This window comes from Heterodontus francisci, unplaced genomic scaffold, assembly GCF_036365525.1.
Source record: "Heterodontus francisci isolate sHetFra1 unplaced genomic scaffold, sHetFra1.hap1 HAP1_SCAFFOLD_140, whole genome shotgun sequence".
NCBI classification, from domain to species: domain Eukaryota; kingdom Metazoa; phylum Chordata; class Chondrichthyes; order Heterodontiformes; family Heterodontidae; genus Heterodontus; species Heterodontus francisci.
The window spans coordinates 2,332,066-2,352,661 of NW_027141745.1; positions in this window are offsets into that span (position 1 = coordinate 2,332,066).

Here is a 20,596-nt window from a genome sequence, read left to right on the forward strand (position 1 = left end):
CTGGTTTTAGGGAACCGACTGGGACTGTTGCCAAATGGGAAAAGACTGAAAACTGCAGCGCTGTGTTTCAGTGCTCGTATCAGACATGATCTCGAATGGCAGAGCAGGCTCGAATGGCTGAATGGCTTACTCCTGCTCTTATGTTCCTATGTTCCTATCAGGTTGGATGTGGCATCTGGAGGTGGCGCCAGTGAATGAGATTGGGAGGGAGAGAGGGAAAAGGACCTGTTGGATCCGGAAGGGAGACAGGAGCAGATGGTTTGGGAAAGTGGATAAACTGAAGCATTGGATGAGGAGACAAAGGATTCAATACAGTGAGAGGAGAGGCTGAGATTCACAGGGAGAGACTGCAGCAGAGTGTGAGAGGAAATCTAATCTATAGATCCCAGTAAGACAACACAATTGATACATTCAAGCAATAATCCCTGTGGTTATTGGTTGGAGAACAGTTCATTGTTTCTACGATATAGTCAATACATATAGTTTGTAAAGACAATTAGATATAAAATGCAAGAGATTTATGATATCAGCCTCGCTTTTCATTGATTTCAGCAGTCACAGCGATTTTAAAGGTCAGTATTTAAATAATAAATTACCATCGGTGAAGAACAGATTCTATTATGTTTATTCAGTAAATCAGTAAGGAATGGGAACTGCCTACAAAAAAAATGAGGACCTGACAGAAATAAACACAGAGGATCAAGTTCAACAGTAAAATGGACACAATCCGACAACAGACAACTTCAACTCACAGTTTCTCTCACTAGTTGTTCTGGACATTCCAGCACTTTATGATAGTGAATTATTCACACTGCTGCTTCTTTCTCTTTCTCTTTACTTTTGCTTATCTCTTTCCCTCGGTTTCGTTCCCCCTGCTCCTTTCCCCCTTCCTTCCCTCAGTCGCTCTCTGTATCTCTCTGGAGTACTCACACCCTGCAAACTGTAACTTAATGCCAGTTTTCACTTACGTTTTATTCCTAACATTCTACGCATGTGTTCTGTTTACTAGCCCGGTGTTTCAATGATTCTATTAGCAGAGTCATTTTGTTCAATTGTGAAATTTCTGTGAATATTTTAATGTGTCCACAGAACACTCAAGTCTCCACTTGTTCAGCTACAATCTTCATCTCAATTACAATGCATGGAATAAACAGGATGAAACGCTTCTTTCAGGCAAACCTCACAATCATTAAAATGCCTTCTCATGGAATTATAAAGTACACCGCTGCAATGTGGCATTTTTTACTTACTAAACACGAAAATCTGCGTGCAGCTGATAATCTAAAGATTAATGAGAGACTCTTGATTCCAACTGATAGAAGATAAAGCAATAAAACATTATATCAATGTTTTCTATTTTACAAAGTAATCCAGTGACAATGAAGGCTCCACAGTGAAGCAGAGAAAGAGTCAGCAGCATATACAGTTCATTGGCCAGACCTCTGAAGCAACGTCAGACACACACGGAATGGAAAAAATATATATAACAGTAATAAGCAATAAATTGTAGTTCCAGTGTACAGGATGTTGAGAGTAGTGAGGTCAGGGAGAAGGTTACAAGGACGCAAGAGGGCACTGGCAAGCAAGAACCTGGTTTAAAGTGTGTCCACGTCAACGCCAGGAGCATCTGGAATAAGGTGGGTCAGCTTGCAGCATGAGTTGGTACCTGGGATCTCGATGTAGTGGCCATTTCGGAGGCATGGGTAGAGCAGGGTCAGGAATGGATGTTGCAGGTTCCGGGATTTAGATGTTTCAGTAAGAACAGAGAAGATGGTAAAAGAGTGGGGGTGGGGGGGTGGCATTGTTAATCAATGAGAGTATTACAGCGACAGAAAGGACGTTTGAGGACTCGTCTATTGAAGTAGTATGGGCCGAGGTTAGAAACAGGAGAGGTGAGGTCACCCTGTTGGGAGTCTTTTATAGACCTCCAAATAGTTCCAGAGATGTAGAGGAAAGGCTGGCGAAGATGATTCTCGACAGGGGCGAGAGTAACAGGGTAGTTGTTATGGGGGACTTTAACTTTCCAAATATTGACTGGAAATACTATAGTTCGAGTACTTTAGATGGGTCAGTTTTTGTCCAGAGTGTGCAGGAGGGTTTTCTGACACAGTATGTAGACAGGCCAACCAGGGGCGATGCCACATTGGATTTGGTACTGGGTAATGAACCCGGCCAGGTGTTAGATTTAGATGTAGGTGAGCACTTTGGTGAGAGTGATCACAATTCGTTTAGGTTTACCTTCGCGATGGGCAGGGACAGGTATATTCCGCAGGGCAAGAATTATAGCTGGGGAAAGGAAATTATGATGCGATTCGGCAAGATTTAGGATGCGTAGGATGGGGAAGGAAACTGCAGGGGATAGGAACAATCGAAATGTGGAGCTTATTCAAAGAGTAGCCACTGCGTGTCCTTGATAAGTATGTACCTGTGAGGCAGGGAGGAAGTTGTCGAGCGAGGGAGCCGTGGTTTACCAAAGAAGTTGAAGCGCTTGTCAAGAGGAAGAAGAAGGCTTATGTTAGGATGAGACGTGAAGGCTCAGTTAGGGCGGTTGAGAGTTACAAGCTAGCCAGGAAGGATCTGAAGGGAGAGCTAAGAAGAGCAAGGAGAGGACACGAGAAGTCATTGGTGGATAGGATCAGGGAAAACCCTAAGGCTTTCTGTAGGTATATCAGGAATAAAAGAATGACTAGAGTTAGATTAGGGCCAATCAAGGATAGTAGTGGGAAGTTGTGTGTGGAATCAGAGGAGATAGGGGAAGTATTAAATGAATATTTTGCGTCAGTATTTACAGTAGAGAAAGAAAATGTTGTCGAAGAGAATACTGAGATTGAGGCTACTAGGCTAGATGGGATTGAGGTTCACAAGGAGGAGGTGTTTGCAATTTTGGAAAGTGTGAAAATAGAGAAGTCCCCTGGGCCAGATGGGATTTCTCCTAGGATTCTCTGGGAAGCTAGGGAGGAGATTGCAGAGCCTTTGTCCTTGATCTTTATGTCGTCATTGTCGACAGGAATAGTGCCGGAAGACTGGAGGATAGCAGATGTTGTCGCCTTGTTCAAGAAGGGGAGTAGAAACAGCCCTGGTAATTATAGACCTGTGAGCCTTACTTCGGTTGTGGGAAAAATGTTGGAAAAGGTTATAAGAGACAGGATTTATAATCATCTTGAAAAGAATAAGTTCATTAGAGATAGTCAGCACTGTTTTGTCACGGGTAGGTCGTGCCTCACAAACCTTATAGAGTTTTTCGAGAAGGTGACCAAACAGGTGGATGAGGGTAAACCAGTGGATGTGGTGGATATGGATTTCAGTAAGGCGTTTGATAAGGTTCCCCACGGTAGGCTATTGCAGAAAATACGGAAGTATGGGGTTGAAGGTGATTTAGAGCTTTGGATCAGAAATTGGCTAGCTGAAAGAAGACGTGGTTGATGGCAAATGTTCATCCTGGAGTTTAGTTACTAGTGGTGTACCGCAAGGATCTATTGTGGGGCCACTGCTGTTTGTCATTTTTATAAATGACCTGGAAGAGGGTGTAGAAGGGTGGGTTAGTAAATTTGCCGATGACACTAAGGTCAGTGGAGTTGTGGATAGTGCCGAAGGATGTTGTAGGGTACAGAGGGACATAGATAGGCTGCAGAGCTGGGCTGAGAGATGGCAAATGGAGTTTAATGCGGAAAAGTGCGAGGTGATTCACCTTGGAAGGAGTAACAGGAATGCAGAGTACTGGGCTAATGGGAAGATTCTTGGTAGTGTAGATGAACAGAGAGATCTTGCTGTCCAGGTGCATAAATCCCTGAAGGTTGCTACCCAGGTTAATAGGGCTGTTAAGAAGGCATATGGTGTGTTAGCTTTTATTAGTAGGGGGATCGAGTTTCGGAGCCACGATGTCATGCTGCAGCTGCACAAAACTCTGGTGAGACCGCACCTGGAGTATTGCGTGCAGTTCTGGTCACCGCATTATAGGAAGGATGTGGAAGCTATGGAAAGGGTGCAGAGGAGATTTACCAGGATGTTGCCTGGTATGGAGGGAAGGTCTTACGAGGAAAGGCTGAGGGACTTGAGGTTGTTTTCATTGGAGAGAATGAGGAGGAGAGTTGACTTAATAGAGACATATAAGATAATCAGAGGGTTAGATAGGGTGGATAGTGAGAGTCTTTTTCCTCGGATGGTGATGGCAAACACGAGGGGACATAGCTTTATGTTGAGGGGTGATAGATATAGGACAGATGTCAGAGGTAGTTTCTTTACTCAGAGAGTAGTAGGGGCGTGGAACGCCCTGCCTGCAACAGTAGTAGACCCGCCAACTTTAAGGGCATTTAAGTGGTAATTGGATAGACATATGGATGAAAATGGAATAGTGTAGGTCAGATGGTTTCACAGGTTGGAACAACATCGAGGGCCGAAGGGCCTGTACTGCGCTGTAATGTTCTAATTCTAAAAAAATGTTCTAATTCTAAAAATGTACATTGGCCTCCCAGTTAAATTGAACCATGTGATTAAGGAGCAAGGATATTGTGCTTGTCCCTTGCAACACTAAGACCATGAGATATTCATTATCAATCACCGAGAAAACATCCATAACAAAATATTCCAGGACCGGTTAGTTCCACATCATGTAACTTTTAAAACTTCCTGATGTTCTGATTATTGATCCTCGCTGAGGCATCTCATTTAATTACATTCAATACAGAGAATAATCTAGTAACAATACCAGTGTTATTTAAACCAAAACCATTCAAGACATCATGCAGTTCCAGCAAGACTGAAAGAGTAGACAGTGAGGATATTCCATTTGTAAATTGCTGGAAAAGAAAAGCTAGCTCTCTAAAACAAACAGTGAAAAATAGCACTCAGTTAACATCGATTCACACCATTAACAGCTCAGAAACAGGCTTACCAGGAACTCCAATTGCTGCAAGTACAGGATAATAAATATGTCATATCTGATACATTAATGGATATCCCATTTCTGCGCTGACTTATATCGGTTCACAATAGGCAAACACCTGTACCGTATAATTTGCATCCTCCTGTTCATATCCTTCCATGCCCAAGCACCTCGTTATATCTGTTTTTCACCTTCAGGTTCACTGTCCAACACTTCGTTTTCCTCTTATTCCAAAAATGTGGTGTCCCCAGCCGTCAAGCTGTCGACCTCCTTTCATCTCTTCGCCTCTTCATTTGCTTCTCCTCCTTTAAGACGCTCCTTAAGCAAACTGTGAAACAAGCTCTGGCTACCCTCCAACCATGTCCTTCCCCGTTGTATCAGCCTTCCTGAGAGCAGCAATCTGGGAAGGACCTTGTGAGATTTTTCTATGCTATCGTGTGAATAAAACACAAACCACAATCAGTAACAGTGCCCTCATCTTACTGCGTGACTATCTGGAACGTAGAATCTAGAGTAGCGCTATAGACGGTCAAGGAGATAGGTTGGGAACTTTAAATAGGAAGCTGGACAGCGGATTATGTGGGTATAATGTTTTCCATTTGGTGAGCTGTAATGCCCTCACTCACTGGGTCCCAGCAGAGAGGGGGGAGTTCCACTTCCTAAATATCCCTAACAAAGTGACTGGTCTTGAGATCAAGGTAGCATTTTACCGACCGTGGCATAAAGGAGCCTTAGCAAAACTGGAGTAAATGGGAATCAGGGGAAAACTGTGCACTGTTTGGAGTCATAGCTAGCACAAAGGAAGATGGTTCTGGCTGTTGGACGTCAATCATCTCACTCCCAGGATATCCCTGCAGGATTTACTCAGGGAGAGGGAGGCTGGATAAGGAGTATTCACTGCTCTGGGCTACAGATGCCACCAATATATAGAGGGATCTGAGCACGAAAATAAAGGCTGACATTGCAGTGCAGTCTGACAGAGCGCACTAAACGAGGGCTGGTACTGAGGAAGCGCTAGACTGTCATAGAAACGTTACTGAGGGACAGCTGCACTGTCGAAGATGTTTTTTATCAAATGAGACTTTAAACTGCCCCACCCCCCTCCCCCCGAAATTTCTATCTCAGCTACAGGTGGGAAATCCCATGCAATTATTTTACGAAAGAACAGATCTGTTCGCCACGATGCCCTGGCCAATATTTGTTCCTGAATCAGCGTGACACAAAAGAATGATCTGGTTATTTCCATATTGCTGTTTGTAATATGTTGCGGTGCTCAAATTGGCAACTGTGCTTTCCACATTGCAATAGTGACCCCACTTCAGAAATACTTCATAGGATGTAAAACACTTTGGGACGTTCAGTAGTTGTGAAGTGGCATTCTAAATGCATGGCTTTCCTCCATATAATTCTTTCCTATCATTTAAATGGCTGCAGCAAACATCATGTAAACCAGCCACAGCAACATTTCTTCTAGAATGGCCACAATAAATGTCATTTAAAATGGTCCCTGTGCATATGAGATAAAATGGCCTCTGCACATATCACTGAAAATGGCGACAGCAAATATCTCTTGAACTCAACAACATGAAAATTTAAATAGTCATAGCAAACACCACTTAAATGGCGACAGCACAGATCACTTAAATTGGCCACAGTGCTTATGAATGAAAATACCTGCCGAAAACACCACGTAAATTCACTGCAGTGAACAGAACGAAAAAAGCCCGCAAAAAATATCACTAAAATGTCCGCAGTGCATGCCAGTTAAAATGGCAGGTCTGTATATCACATAAAATCACTTCCAAGAACACATATCACTTAACTTGACCACCACAGATCGAGCTCAATTTAAAAAAGGATGCTGTGCATATCGCTAAACCATTGAATTCATGTCATCGCTTGAAACAGAAGCATTATTCTGGAATTATAAGAAACCTTCACACGGGTTCTCATTGAAGAATTCAGTATCCTCTCTGAGGACGAACAGTCCATTCCCTGTATCGTGGATTAACATTTCTGTGTCACATTGAAAGACCAGTTATAAATTGAAAAAGCTTCAAACATCTTTAAAAATCAAGGGCTGCAAACCAACTGGCACAAGTTTAACCAAGGCATCAGAAACCAGGGTCCTGGAGAGGCAATTCACCCCCAAATTAATAAAGAGACACACACACACACACACAGATTTCTATTGGATGCTGCCTCAGGGTGAAGGCCTCTGTCCAATGAGGGGGAAGATCCTGTCTAATAACCTGCCTCATCAGAAAACGCTCCCACTGTCTTTGTATCTTGTCATTACAGTTTTCAAAGGAAAGGAATAGACGAGTGGGAAAACCAAATTGGGCAAATCAAATCAAGATAATGATAAAATAAGTACATGAAGATCCCAGAGCTTGCTCTCGCAGTCACACTGAAAATCTGTCAGAAATATCTCATTACAACAAATTTCGGTTCTAAAGCGCGGCACAGTGGCACAGTGGTTAGCACCGCAGCCTCACAGCTCCAGCAACACGGGTTCAATTCTGGGTCCTGCCTGTGTGGAGTTTGCAAGTTCTTCCTGTGTCTGCGTGGGTTTCCTCTGGGTGCTCCGGTTTCCTCCCACAGCCAAAAGATTTGCAGGTTGATAGGTGAATTGGCCATTATAAATTGCCCCTAGTATAGGTAGGTGGGAGGGGAAGATAGGGACAGGTGAAGATGTGGGAGAAATATGGGATTAGTGTAGGATTAGTATAAATGGGTGGTTAATGGTCGGCACAGACTCGGTGGGCCGAAGGGCCTGTTTCAGTGCTGTATCTATAAATCTAAATCTGTATTAAAGGCAGTAGAGACTGAGATAGAGAGACATTAAAAGAACACAACATACACACACCGGATTGACAAAGATGTCCTTCACTCTGGAGAAGCCGATTGAGTAAAAGGGGGGTTGGGATTGGGACCTCATCCACCAAGAATCACCACAGGTTAGCTGTTTGCTTCACCTCATGAGTCTCTGACATGATGGCATGTCTTTCAATCTGTTCACTTGGGCCTCTCCATTGACATGTTGCTCCAGGACAATTCAGCACAGAACTAGTTTGACCAAGAAATCTGATGTGAAAACTAAAAACCCTTGTCGAGAACATTACTGCAGTTTGAAAATATCTGATGACGCTCACAGCCTCCACACTAGTACGGGGAAATAAACAGGACCCAATGACACAAGTTAATACCACTCACAACTCAACCCTCACATTGGATAAATGCAGCTCCATCTCTCTCTCTCTCTCTTTCTCTCTCATTCTAACATTTTTATTCCCTGTCTGTATCGCTCACGTTCTTTTTATTTCTGGCTCGCTCATCCTCTCACTCTATCTCTCATTAACTGTATTTCTCTCTCCCCCATGACCTGTCTGTCTAATTCACTCCTTCACCATCTCTCGCTCTCTCTTTCTCTCTCTCTTGCGCTCCCATACACAGACTCCTTGACTTTCTCTTTTTTCCCCTCAGGTTCTGTCTGTCTTACTTTCACTCTCTCTCTGTATCTCTCTCATTCCATGTCTGACCCTCTCTGCCTTTCCCTGTCTGTCTGTCACTCTCAACCTATCACTCTCACACCTTGTCTGTGTCTCTCTCTAACTCCCTATCTGCTTCATTCTCATTCATTCAACCTTACTCTCTCTCTAACTCTCTCTCTCTATCTCTCCCTCTCTCTCTGTTTGTTAAGTTCCTTACCTGTGTCAGTGTGTCTCACTCATTCCATCTCTTTTTCCCTCATGCTCCATATGAATCACTCTCACTCCAACTCAGTCTCGCTCTCTCTTTCGCGCACTCTTTCTTTATCCCTGTATGTGTTTGTCTTTCTCTCTATTGCACAATGTCTCTCGCACTCTTGTGCTCTCTTTCGCTCTTTTGCTGTCTTTCTCTCTCACACACTTTGGCTGTCTTTCTTTCTCTTTCATTCTCTTTCCACATCTCTCCCTCACTCTTTTCTGCATCCTCGTTTTTTCTTCCGGTCTCTTTCTGTGCATGTCCCGCACTCCCTGCTTGTATTTCTCTATCATCCTCATCCTTTCGTTTCTCTGAATACCTCTCTCACTGTCTCTTTTGCTGTTCTGTTCTGCCACTGTCTCTGAATCCTTCGCTGTTTCTCTTTATCCTTTACAAAATATGTAATAGCAGAGCACTTGGAAAACAATGATATGATCAGACAAAGTCAACATGGATTTATGAAAGGGACAAAGGATGGTCGGCACAGACTCGGTGGGCCGAAGGGCCTGTTTCAGTGCTGTGTCTCTCTCTCTATGAAATCATGCTTAACAAATCTACTGGATATTTTTGAGGATGTAACTTGTATATTAGATAAGGGAGAACCAGTGAACTTGGACTTCAGAAGATATTCGATAAGGTTCCACATAAGAGATTAGCATGCAAAATTAAAGCAAATTGGATTGGGGGTAAGGTATTGACATGCAGAAAATTGGTTGGCAGACAGGAAACAAAGCATAGGAATAAATGTTTCCTTTTCCAAGCAGCAGACAGTGACGAGTGGGGTCCAGCAGGGATCATGCTGGGACAATATATTGACAATATGTATTAATGATATAGATGAGGGAATTGCATGTAATATATCCAAGGTTGCAGATGAAACAAAGCTGGGTGGGAGTGTTATCTGTGCGGAGGATGCAGAGAAGCTCCAGTGTGATTTGGGCATTTTGTGTGAGAGTGGGCAAATACACGGCAGCTGCAGTATAATGTTGATACATGTAAGGCTATCCACTATAGTGGCAAAACAGAAAGGCAGATTATTATCTGAACGGCGGTAGATTGGGAAAGGTGAGGTGCTGCGAGGCCTAGGTGTCCCTGTGTCCCATTCGCTGAAAGTAAGCATGCAGGTGCAGCAGACAGTTATGAAGGCAAATGCTATGTTGGCCTTCATAGCGAGAGGATTCGAGTAATGGAGCAAGGATGTCTTGCTGCTATTATAAAAGGCCTTGGTGAAACCACATTATGAGTATTGTGTGCAGATTTGGCCTCCTTATCTGAGAAAGGCTGTTCTTGCTATGGAGTGAGTGCAGCGAAGGTTCACTGGAGTGATTCCTGGGAGAGCAGTACTGACGTATGAAGAGAGATTGGGTCGAATAGGCTTGTATTCGCCAGAGTTTAGAAGAATGAGAGGAGATCTCATAGAAACCTACAAAATTCGAACAGGATTGGACATACTAGATGAAGAAAAGAGGTTCCTGATGGCGGGGCAGTTCAGAACCATGGCTCACAATCTAAGGATATGTGGCAAGCCATTTAGGACTGAGATGAGGTGGGATTTCTTGACCCAGACAGTGGTGAACCTGTGGAATTCTCTACAACAGAAAGCAGTTGAGGCCAAATCATTACATATATTCAAGATAGAGTTAGATATAGTTCTTAGGGTTAAAGGAATCAAGGGGTATGGGGAGAAAGCGGGAACAGGATACTGAGCTTGGACAATCAGCCATGACCGTATTGAATGGCAGACCGGATGGCCTGCTCCTGCTCCTATTTTCTATGTTTCTATGGTTCTATGTTTCTTACTGCTTCAGTCATTTCCCCCGGATTGCAAAGTACCCTGAAGTGTTCCAGTATTTGAAACAATGCCCAATCATATTTTCGCTCCATTTTAATGTGTTACAGCTTAATATCTGGGATGGAAATCTATCAGGTAAATATCGTACATTAGGCAAAAAATAAGTTAGTGTTTGAAATGTGCAGCGGCTTGGGATCAAAACCTGTTCCCATTCAGACATTCCCATTTTGTGGAGCTATCTGCGTCAGATAGTGAAGTTGGAATACTGCAATCAATAGAGTCATAGAGTCGTACAGCATAGAAACAGGCCCTTCAGTCCACCGCATCCATGCCGACCATAATGCCTATCTATACTGATCCAACCTGCCTGCATTAATTCCATATTCCTCCATTCCTTTCTCATTCAAGTACCTGTCTGGATGCCTCTTAAATGTTGCTGCTGTTCCTGTCTCCACCACCTCCTTTGGCTATTTATTCCAGATACCCACTATTTTTTGTGTGAAAATTATACCTCTTTGATCCCCTTTAAACCGCCTCCATCTCACCTTAAGACTATGCCCTCTAGTTTTAGTAATCCCTACCATGGAAACATACTCTGGCTATCAACCCTATCTTTGCCTCTCATAATTTTATATACCTCTATCATGTCCCCTCTCAGCCTCCTTCCCTCCAGGGAAAACAGACCCAGTCTATCCAATATATCTTTATAACACAAGCCCTCCAAACCAGGCAACATTCTTCTGAAGCTTTTCTGCACCCTCTCCAGCTTAATCACATCTTTCCTGTTGTGCGGTTACCAAAACTGCACACAGTACTCCAAATGCGGCCTAACCAACGTTATGTACAACTCTAACATGACGTCCCAACTCTTGTACACAATGCCTCGGCCAATGAAAGCAAGCATGCCATACGCCTTCTTCACCACCATGTCTACCTGTGTTTCCACTTTCAGGGAACTATGTACTTGCACCCCAAGGTCTCTCTGCTGAACAACACTCTCCAGGTCCCTGCCATTCACTGCATATGTCCTGCCCTGATTTAACTTCCTAAAATCGATCACTTCGAACTTGTCTGCGTTAAATTCCATTTAGTAAACCCTTGCCCACTTTCCCAGTTGATCTATATCCTGTTGTAATCTTAGACAACGTTCTTCACTGTCCACTGTACCACTAATTTTGGTGTCATCTGCAAAGGTACTAATCTTGCCCCCTACATTCATATCCAAGTCATTAATATACATGACAAACAACAGATGGACCAGCACCGATCCCTGAGGCACACCAATGGTCATCGGCATCCAATCTGAAAAACAACCCTCCACTACCACCCTCTGACTCCTATCACCAAGCCAATTTTGTATCCAATTGACAAGCTCACCGTGGATCCCATGTGCTCGAACCTTCTGTACCAGCCTACCATGCGGGACCTTGTCAAAGGCCTTGCTAAAATCTATGCAGACAACGTCCATCGCCCTGCCCTCGTCAATCCTCTTGGTCACCTCCTCAAAAAAATTCAATCAAATTCGTGAGTCATGATTTCCCACGCACAAAGCCATGCTGACTATACCTAATCAGACATTGCCTTTGCAGATGCATATAATTCCTGTCTCTCAGAATCCCTTCCAATAACTTTCCCACCACTGATGTGAGGCTCACCGGCCTGTAGTTCCCTGGCTTATCCCGAATGCCCTTCTTCAATAAATGCACAACATTAGCTATCCTCCAGTCTTCCTGTACCTCACCCGTGGCTAACGATGATACAGAAATCACCTCCCATAACATGCCAGCATACACCTGATCAGACCCTATGGATTTATCCACCTTAATGAGCTTCAAAACCTCCAACGCATTCTCCTTTGTAATGTTGATATGCTCCAGGATATCGCTGCACGTCACCCCCCCCCCCTCCCCCCACCGCCCCCCCCCCCCCGCCTCAACGAAGTCGCTATCTATCTTCCAGGACCTTCTCCACGGTAAATACAGATCAGAAGTATTCATTTAAGACCTCGCCCGTTGCCCGTGGCTCCACACATAGGTTACCACACTGATCCTTAAGAGGACTGACTCTCTCCCTAGCTACCCTATTACTCTTAATCTACTTATAGAATCTTTTAGGATTCTCCATTATCGTATCGGCCAGGGAAATCCTATGGCCCCTTTTCGCCCTCCTAATTTCCTTCTTAAGTGTACTCCTCCATCCCCTATACTCCTCGAGGGCCTCGCTTGATCCCAGCAGCCTATACCAGGCATATGCATCCTTCTTTGTCCTGACCAGACCCTCAATATCCCTCGTCAACCAAGGTTCCCTAAACGTGACAGCCTTGCCTTCAATCTCACAGGAACATGCCAGCCCTGAACTCTTCCTATCTCATTTTTAAAAACCTGCCATTTGCCAGACGTCCCTTTACCTGTAAACAGCCTCTTCCATTCAACTTTTGAGAGTTCCTGTCTGATGCCATGGAAACTAGCCTTCCCCCAATTTCGGACTTCAACCTGAGGACCAGTCCTATCCTTTTCCATAACTATATTGAAGCTAATAGAGTTATGGTCACTGGTCCAAAAGTGCAACCCCACTGTCACATCAACCACCTGCCCATCCTTATTTCCGAAGTGGAGGTCGAGTGTAGCCCCTTCTCTAGTAGGGCCATCCACATACTGCCTCAGACAACTATCCTGGACAGACTTAACAAATTCTTCTCCATTTGATCCCTCAGCACTAAGGCAGTCCCAGCCAATATTAGGCAAGTTAAAATCACCGACTATTACAACTCTATAATTCCTACAACTATCTGTTATTTCCCTGCATATATGCTCCTCCAATACCCTCTGACTATTCAGGGGCCTATAGGACAATCCCATCAATGTGATCGCCCCTTTCCTATTTCTAAGTTCTACCCATGTGGCCTTGCTGGACATCCACACCCCCCCCCCACCCCCGGGATATCCTCTCTAAGTACTGCCGTGATGTCCTCCCTAATCAATAGTGCAACTGACCCTCTGGTCCTGACTCCACCTCACCTCGGAAGCATCAGTACCCAGGAACATTGAGCTGCCAGTCCTGCCCATTCCTCAACAACGTTTCCGTAATAGCTAAAACATCACAATCCCATGTACTGATCCATGTTCTGAGTTCAACTGTCTTACCTGTATGGCTTCTTGCATTAAAGTAAATGCAGTTTAGACTACCAGACCATCCACGCTCCCTGTATCGCACCTGCCAGGCCTGCCTGCAGGACTTTCTTGCTTTAGCATCTACATTTGTCTCAACTATCTCATCGGAGAGACTACTACTTTGGGTCCCACACCCCTGCCAGACTAGTTTAAACCTTCCTGAGTAGTAAAAGCAAAACTCCCCGCAAGGATATTGGCCCCTTCCAGTTCAGATGCAACACGTCCCTCTTGTACTTGTCACCCCTGCACCAGCAGAGATCCCAATGATCCAAGTATTTGAAGCTGTCCCGCCTACACCAACACTTCAGCCACGCATTCATTGTTCTATCCTGGTATTCCTACCCTCACCAGCACGTGGCAGAGGGAGTAATCTTGAGATTACAACCCTAGAGGTCCTGCTTTTTAACCTTCTGCATAACTCCCTATATTCACTTCGCAGGACCTTATCTCTCTTGCTCTTAATGTTTTTGGTACCTCCGGATGCTCACCCTTCCCTTTCAGAATGTGCTGCAGCGGCTCCGAGACATCCTTGACCCTCGCACCAGGGAGGAAACATACCATCCCGGAGTCTCGTTTGTGGCCACAGAAACGCCTATCTGCACCGCTTACGATAGAGTACCCTATCACTATAGTTCTTCCACCGCTTTTCCTCCCCTGCTGAGCAGCAGCCACCTCCGTGGTGCCACGGACGTCGCTGTTGCTGCTTGCCCCTGGGAGGTCATATCCCCCAACAGTATCCAAAGCAGTATATCTGTTTGAGAGGGGGATGGCCACAGGAGACTCCTGCAATACGTGCCTGCGACTACTACGGGGACTTATTATATGGGGACGTATTAATTTCTGCATTAGAGCACCGCCTGTTATTCTGGCCAGAGAAAGAGCTGGGATAGATTACTGTACATGGGGATTTGTTGATTCCCACCTTATAGAAATGCCTGTTATTGGGTTCAGAGTGAGGAGATAGATCTGCACAATGGAGACCAGGATTCTTTCATTCCCGCATTGTGCCCGCTATTGGAAGAGGGAGAGGGAGAGGAGCTGAGATTGTTTAATGGGGATCTTGATTTCCTTCATTCTCGCATTGTGGAACTGCTGATTTCCCGGTCCTGAGACAGGATTTGGGATTGTTCAATAGCGATGTGACATCTATTCAATCCAACATTGTGGAACTGCCTGTGATGCAGCCAAGATATAGGAGCTGGAATTGTTCAATTGAGATGAGGGACTTGAGCATTCACACATTGTGGAACCAGTTGTCCGAGCCAGAGATAAGATCTGGGTTTGTTCGATGCAAGCTGGTGGAATTGTTCAGTCTCACATTGTGCAACAGCCTGTTATCTTGGTCAGAGAGAGCAGCAGGTATTTTTCATTCAAGATGGATAATTGTTTCTTGTTGAATTATGGAACTGACTACCATCTGTCAGAGGATGCAATTGGCAGTGTTTAATGGAGTTAGCGGATTTGTTCATTCTTACTCTGTGGAACTTCCTATTAACCGGGTCAGTGAGAGGAGCAAGGATTCAATGGAGCTCGTGGATTTCCTCATTCACACATTGTGAAACTGCTTGATATTCGTGTTAGAGAGGGGAAATGAAATTGCTCAGTTAAGATGAGGAATTTCTTCTTTCTCTTATTGTGGAGCAGTCTGTGATCTGCGCCAAAGAGAGGAGCTGGAATTGTTCAATGCGCATGGGGTTCTGTTAATTCCAGCGTTGTGAAACTATCTGCTATCCGGGTCAGTAAGCGGAGCTGGGAGCCGCCTTAGTGAGGAGCTGGGATTGTTCATTGGAGATGGGATATTTGTTCACATTTGCATTGTGAGACTCTGTGCGATCTGGGTCTCAGAGATGAGCTGGGATTGCTCAATGCAGCAGATGGGGCATTTGTTCATTCCAGCATTGTGGAATTGCCTGTTACCCGGATCATAGCCAGGAGCTTGGATTGTACATCTGATATGGCGACTTGTTCATTTCAACATCTGGGACTACCAGTTATCTAGATCACAGAGTCGAGTGGTGATTGTTGAATGGAAAAGGCCAAAATTTCGTTCCCGCATTGTGTAAGTGCCAGTTACCTGGGCAGTTACCTGGGCCAGAGAAAGCAGCTTGGATTGTTCAATGGAGAGGGAGGATTTGCTCATTCTCCAATTCTACAATGGCCTGCTCTCCAGGTCAGAGAGAAGAGCAAAGACTCTTCAATAGAGGTGGGTGATTTGTTGATACCCGCAATGTGGAACTGCTGGCTTTCCATGCCAAAGAGAGCAGCTGGGATTGTGCATTTGGGATAGGGTATTTTCAATCCAAAATTGTGGAGTTGCCTGTTCTCCAGGCTACAGGGGGGTGCTGAGTTTTTCGGGGGAATTGTTCATTCCTGCTTTGTGGAACTGCGTGCAATCGGTGTCAGGGAGCGAATCTGGGATCTTGCAATTCATATGGGGGTATGTTCAGTTACAAATTGAGAAATGGATGTTTTCTGGGTCGCAAAAATGAGCTGATAGTGTTCACTATAGGTAGGGATATGTTCATTGAGGGACTGCCGCTTATCTGGTTTAGGGGGAGGAGGTGTCAATTCTCAATGGATCTTAGGATTTTGATCAATCGGGCATTGTGGAAATGCCTGTATTCCGTGTGTGAGAGAGAGGCTGGGATTGTTCACTGCAGATGTGGACATGTTCATTCACGCATTGGTGTTGTCTGCTTTCTGTGTCAGAGGGATGTGCTGTGAATGTTCAGCGGAGATGTTGTTTTTTCACATTCTAACATTGTGGATCTACTGTTATCTGATAGAGGGGCTGGGATTCTCCAATAAGGATGGGCATTTGTTCATTCTGCATTTTGGAATTGTATTCTATTAAGCAGAGTGCAAGAAGCTGTGGTTGTTCAGTGGAGATGGGGGATCTGTTAATTCCTGGATTGTGAAATTGCCTGTCATCCAGTGCAGAGAGCGAGAGAAGCTGGGATTGTCCAGCGGAGATGGGGGTTTGTTGGCTCAGGCATTGTGGAAATGACTGTTGTTAAGGCCAGAGATAGGAGCTGCGATTGTTCGCTGCAGATGGTGAATTGTTTCATTCACACATTGGGGACTGCCTATTATCTGGTCAGAGGCAGGAGCTGTGAATTTTCAGTGTAGATGGTGATTTGTTCATTCCTGCATTGTTGAAATGCTTGTTATCCGGGTCGGAGACAGGAGAAGGTATTGTCTCATAAGGAAGGGGATTTGTTCAATCCAGTTCATTGTAGAACTGCCTGCGATAATGTTCTGAACAAGAAGCTAGGCATGTTCAACAGAGATGGGACAATTGTTCATTCCAGCATCGTCCAACTGCCTGCTATTAAGGCCAGAGCGATGAGCTGCAAGTATTCAATGGAGATGTGTGATTTGTTCATTTCCACAATGTGGAACTGCCTGATATCCAGTCCATAGACAGGAGCTGGATTTTTCAAAGGATTTGGGGTATTTGCTCATGCCTGCATCGTGGAACTGCCTGTTATCTGCACCAGACAGAGGAGCACGGCTTGTTCAATGCAGAGTGGAATATGTTTATCCCTGCATTGGAGAAGTGTCTGCTTTCCAGGCCAGAGAGAGGTTCTGGGAAAGTTCTGTGGAGATGGGATTTGTTCATTCGCACTTAATGGAGCTGCTTGCTGTCCGGTCACAGAAAGAAGCTGGACTTGCTCAATGGAGATGGGGATTTGTAGGTTCCACATACTGTTGAATTGTATGTTCTCCAGGCCAGAGTGAGGACCTAGTGTTGTTCAATGGAGGTTGGGATATGTAATACAGGCCAGTGGGAGCAGCTGAGCTTGTTCAATGGAGATGGGGTATTTATTCTTTCCTTCATTGTGCAACTGCCTATTATCCATGCCTGGGAGAGAGGTAGGTATTCGTTCATTTCTACATTGTGGAACTGCCTGTTATCCAGTCCAGAAAGAGTAGCTGGGATTGGTCTGTGGAAATGGGGATCTGTTCATTCCACAATGTGGTGCTGCCTGTTTTCTGGGACAGATCGAGGAGCTGGCATTGTTCAATGGAGATGGGGAATTAATTTTCATTCCGACATTGCAGAACTGCCTGTTATCCAGCCTGGGAGAGGAGCTTGGTGTGTTCAATTGAGAGGCGGGATTCTTTTCAATCTGACTCTGAGGAACGCCTATTATCCAGGCCAGAGAGTTGAGCTTGGATAGTTCAATGAAGATGGGGGTTTTATCCATTCCTACATTGTGGAACTGTTATAATCGGTGTCAGGGTGAGAATCTGGGATCTTGAAATGGAGACGGGGACATGCTCAGATGCGAATGGTGCAACTGCCTGTTTTTCAGGTCAGAGAAATGAGATGGGATTGATCACTGCAGGTGGGGATATGTTCATTCCCGCTTTGGGAGACTGTGTGTTAATGGGCTAGGGAGAGGAGCTGGGTGTGTTCAATTGTACGAAGTGATTTGTTCATTCTGAGTGGTGGAACTGCCTGTCTTCTGTTTCAGAAAAGGAGCTGCGTCTGGTCACTGCAGATAGAGATTTTCATTCCCACCCTGTGGAACTGAATGTTATCAAGGCAGGAGAGAGGAGCTGGGATCATTCAGAGAAAACTGCGGAATTGTTCATTCCCGCATTGTTGAACTGCCTGTTGTCCCGGCCAGTGAGAGGAGTAGGGAATTTTAAATGGGGATAGAATCTTTACATTCCGCTTTGGAGAACGGCCTGTTTTCTGGTGACAGAGAGGAGCTGTGATTGTTGAATTGATATGGGGGATTTGTTCATTTCTGCATTATGCAACTGCATGTTATCTGGGCCAGAGAGAGGAACTGGGCTTGTTCAATGGAGATTGGGGGTTTGTTCATTCCCAGATTGTGGAACAGTCTGTTATCCAGGCCAGAGAGAGGACTGTGATTGTGAAATGCAGATGGAGACACAATTTATCCTGCATTGCGCAACTGCCTATTATCTACGTCAGAGAGAGAAGCTGAGATTGTGAAATGGAGATGAGGGATTTGCTCAGTGCCACATTGTTTAATTTTCTGGTATCTGGGTCAGAGAGAGCAGCTGGTATTGTCCAATAACGACGGGGATTTACTCATTCCAGCATTGTGGAACTGGCAGTTATCTGGGTCAGAAAGATGTGACTGGATTGTAACTGGGAGATGGGTGATTTGTTATTTTCCGCATTCTGTAACAATATGTTAATGCTGTTACGACCAGGTGGGAGTAATGCACTGTTCATTCAGTCCCACAGGTCAGAGTATATCAAATAAAGTTTTCCAGCGACCCAAGACTAGCCAAATTAAACGCTCTATTTTCCCCGAGAGTAAAGCATACCAAACCATGTCCCTTTTAACAACAACAATACCTATTTATTAGAAAATAAATAATAGGTCTTAACTACTAACGAGATAAATCTATACATGGAAAACCCTTATCCCCTAAACCTCATGCACGAACACACCAATACATTCAAAAAGAAGCGGTTAACTGGTTTCACAAGGGGGATTTGTGTTATAATTGTTTCTTAGGAACAGAAGAAAGAATGAAACAAAAATGAGGTTCGCGTTCTGGCAGGATGTTTCCGGTTTGGTAAGATGTCCCAGAGTCAAATAGTCGGATGCCACTCAAAGTGTCTCTCAGGGTTTGATGAACAGTCTGTGATGGGTAGGTATTCATGGCAATTTCAATGCGGCAGGCGTGACATAGGTCTTTCATCAGGGTGTAGATTAGATTAGATTAGAGATACAGCACTGAAACAGGCCCTTCGGCCCACCGAGTCTGTGCCGACCATCAACCACCCATTTATACTAATCCTACACTAATCCCATATTCCTACCAAACATCCCCACCTGTCCCTATATTTCCCTACCACCTACCTATACTAGTGACAATTTATAATGGCCAATTTACCGACCAACCTGCAAGTCTTTTGGTTTGTGGGAGGAAACCGGAGCACCCGGAGGAAACCCACGCAGACACAGGGAGAACTTGCAAGCGCCACACAGGCAGTACCCAGAATCGAACCCGGGTCCCTGGAGCTGTGAGGCTGCAGTGCTAACCACTGCGCCACTGTGCAGACAATAGGTCTGCTTGGGTTTTGAAACAACAGACTAGCAGTAGAAATATTCTTCAGGTTTCAGGATTTTCTGAGAACACAGGAGACAGCAGGAACCTCAGTGGATGCAGAAATTCTTCAGAGCACAGAGGTAACAGCAATCTGCTACCTTTCATTCACAGAATTCCTTTTCATGAGATGCGTGTCTCCTTTACAGAGAGAATGGTAACACTCTTCTGAGACTTCTTTCTCTTGTGACAAGCAGATCAAGGAAAACATTTAACTGTCTTCTCTTTGTCCAATTCATAGGCTTTTAAAGGGTCTAAAATGAGCATAAGCACCTTCCTGAACTTGACCATATGTCCAGACGCAATGTTACCCCTTGCCACTCAAGCGCCTCTGAAGAAAGTTCAAACCCCTGTGATTCCTTTGAAACTGTTGCCCTTTCTGCTCTTTTACACGATTAATTTCCTTTCAAAACACCCATAAAGTTGCCCTCTTTGTTTGGAACTTCCTTTCGAAATATTGCAGAAGTGGAAGTTATTTTCGCTGGTGTCTTTGACTGACAAACATACTTCTTTCATTTTGTTTTTGAAACACATAGAAGTTCAAGATTTTAGTACAAAAAAAACATTTTGTCACACGGCCGTCCTTGGCGAAATGAAATAGTATTCTTGAATGCATTTCATTACAATGTAAAACGTAAATTGAAAACATTTTACACATTTTTAGCACTCATGCCATTCACTCGCTATGCTGGTAGTTAACACTGTTTTTGTACCATGATTAGTCATGTGAATCAATGAATTAAAAGTCGTGATAAAACATCTGCACTCACATATTCTTTGTACCCGAAATATGTACATTTTCCAAATGATAAGGCTGTAACAATAAACTTCATCTTTTTCTGGCATTTTGGCGTTTCAATTTTGCCACAAAGGTTACTGGATTATAGTCAGTGTATATCAGTC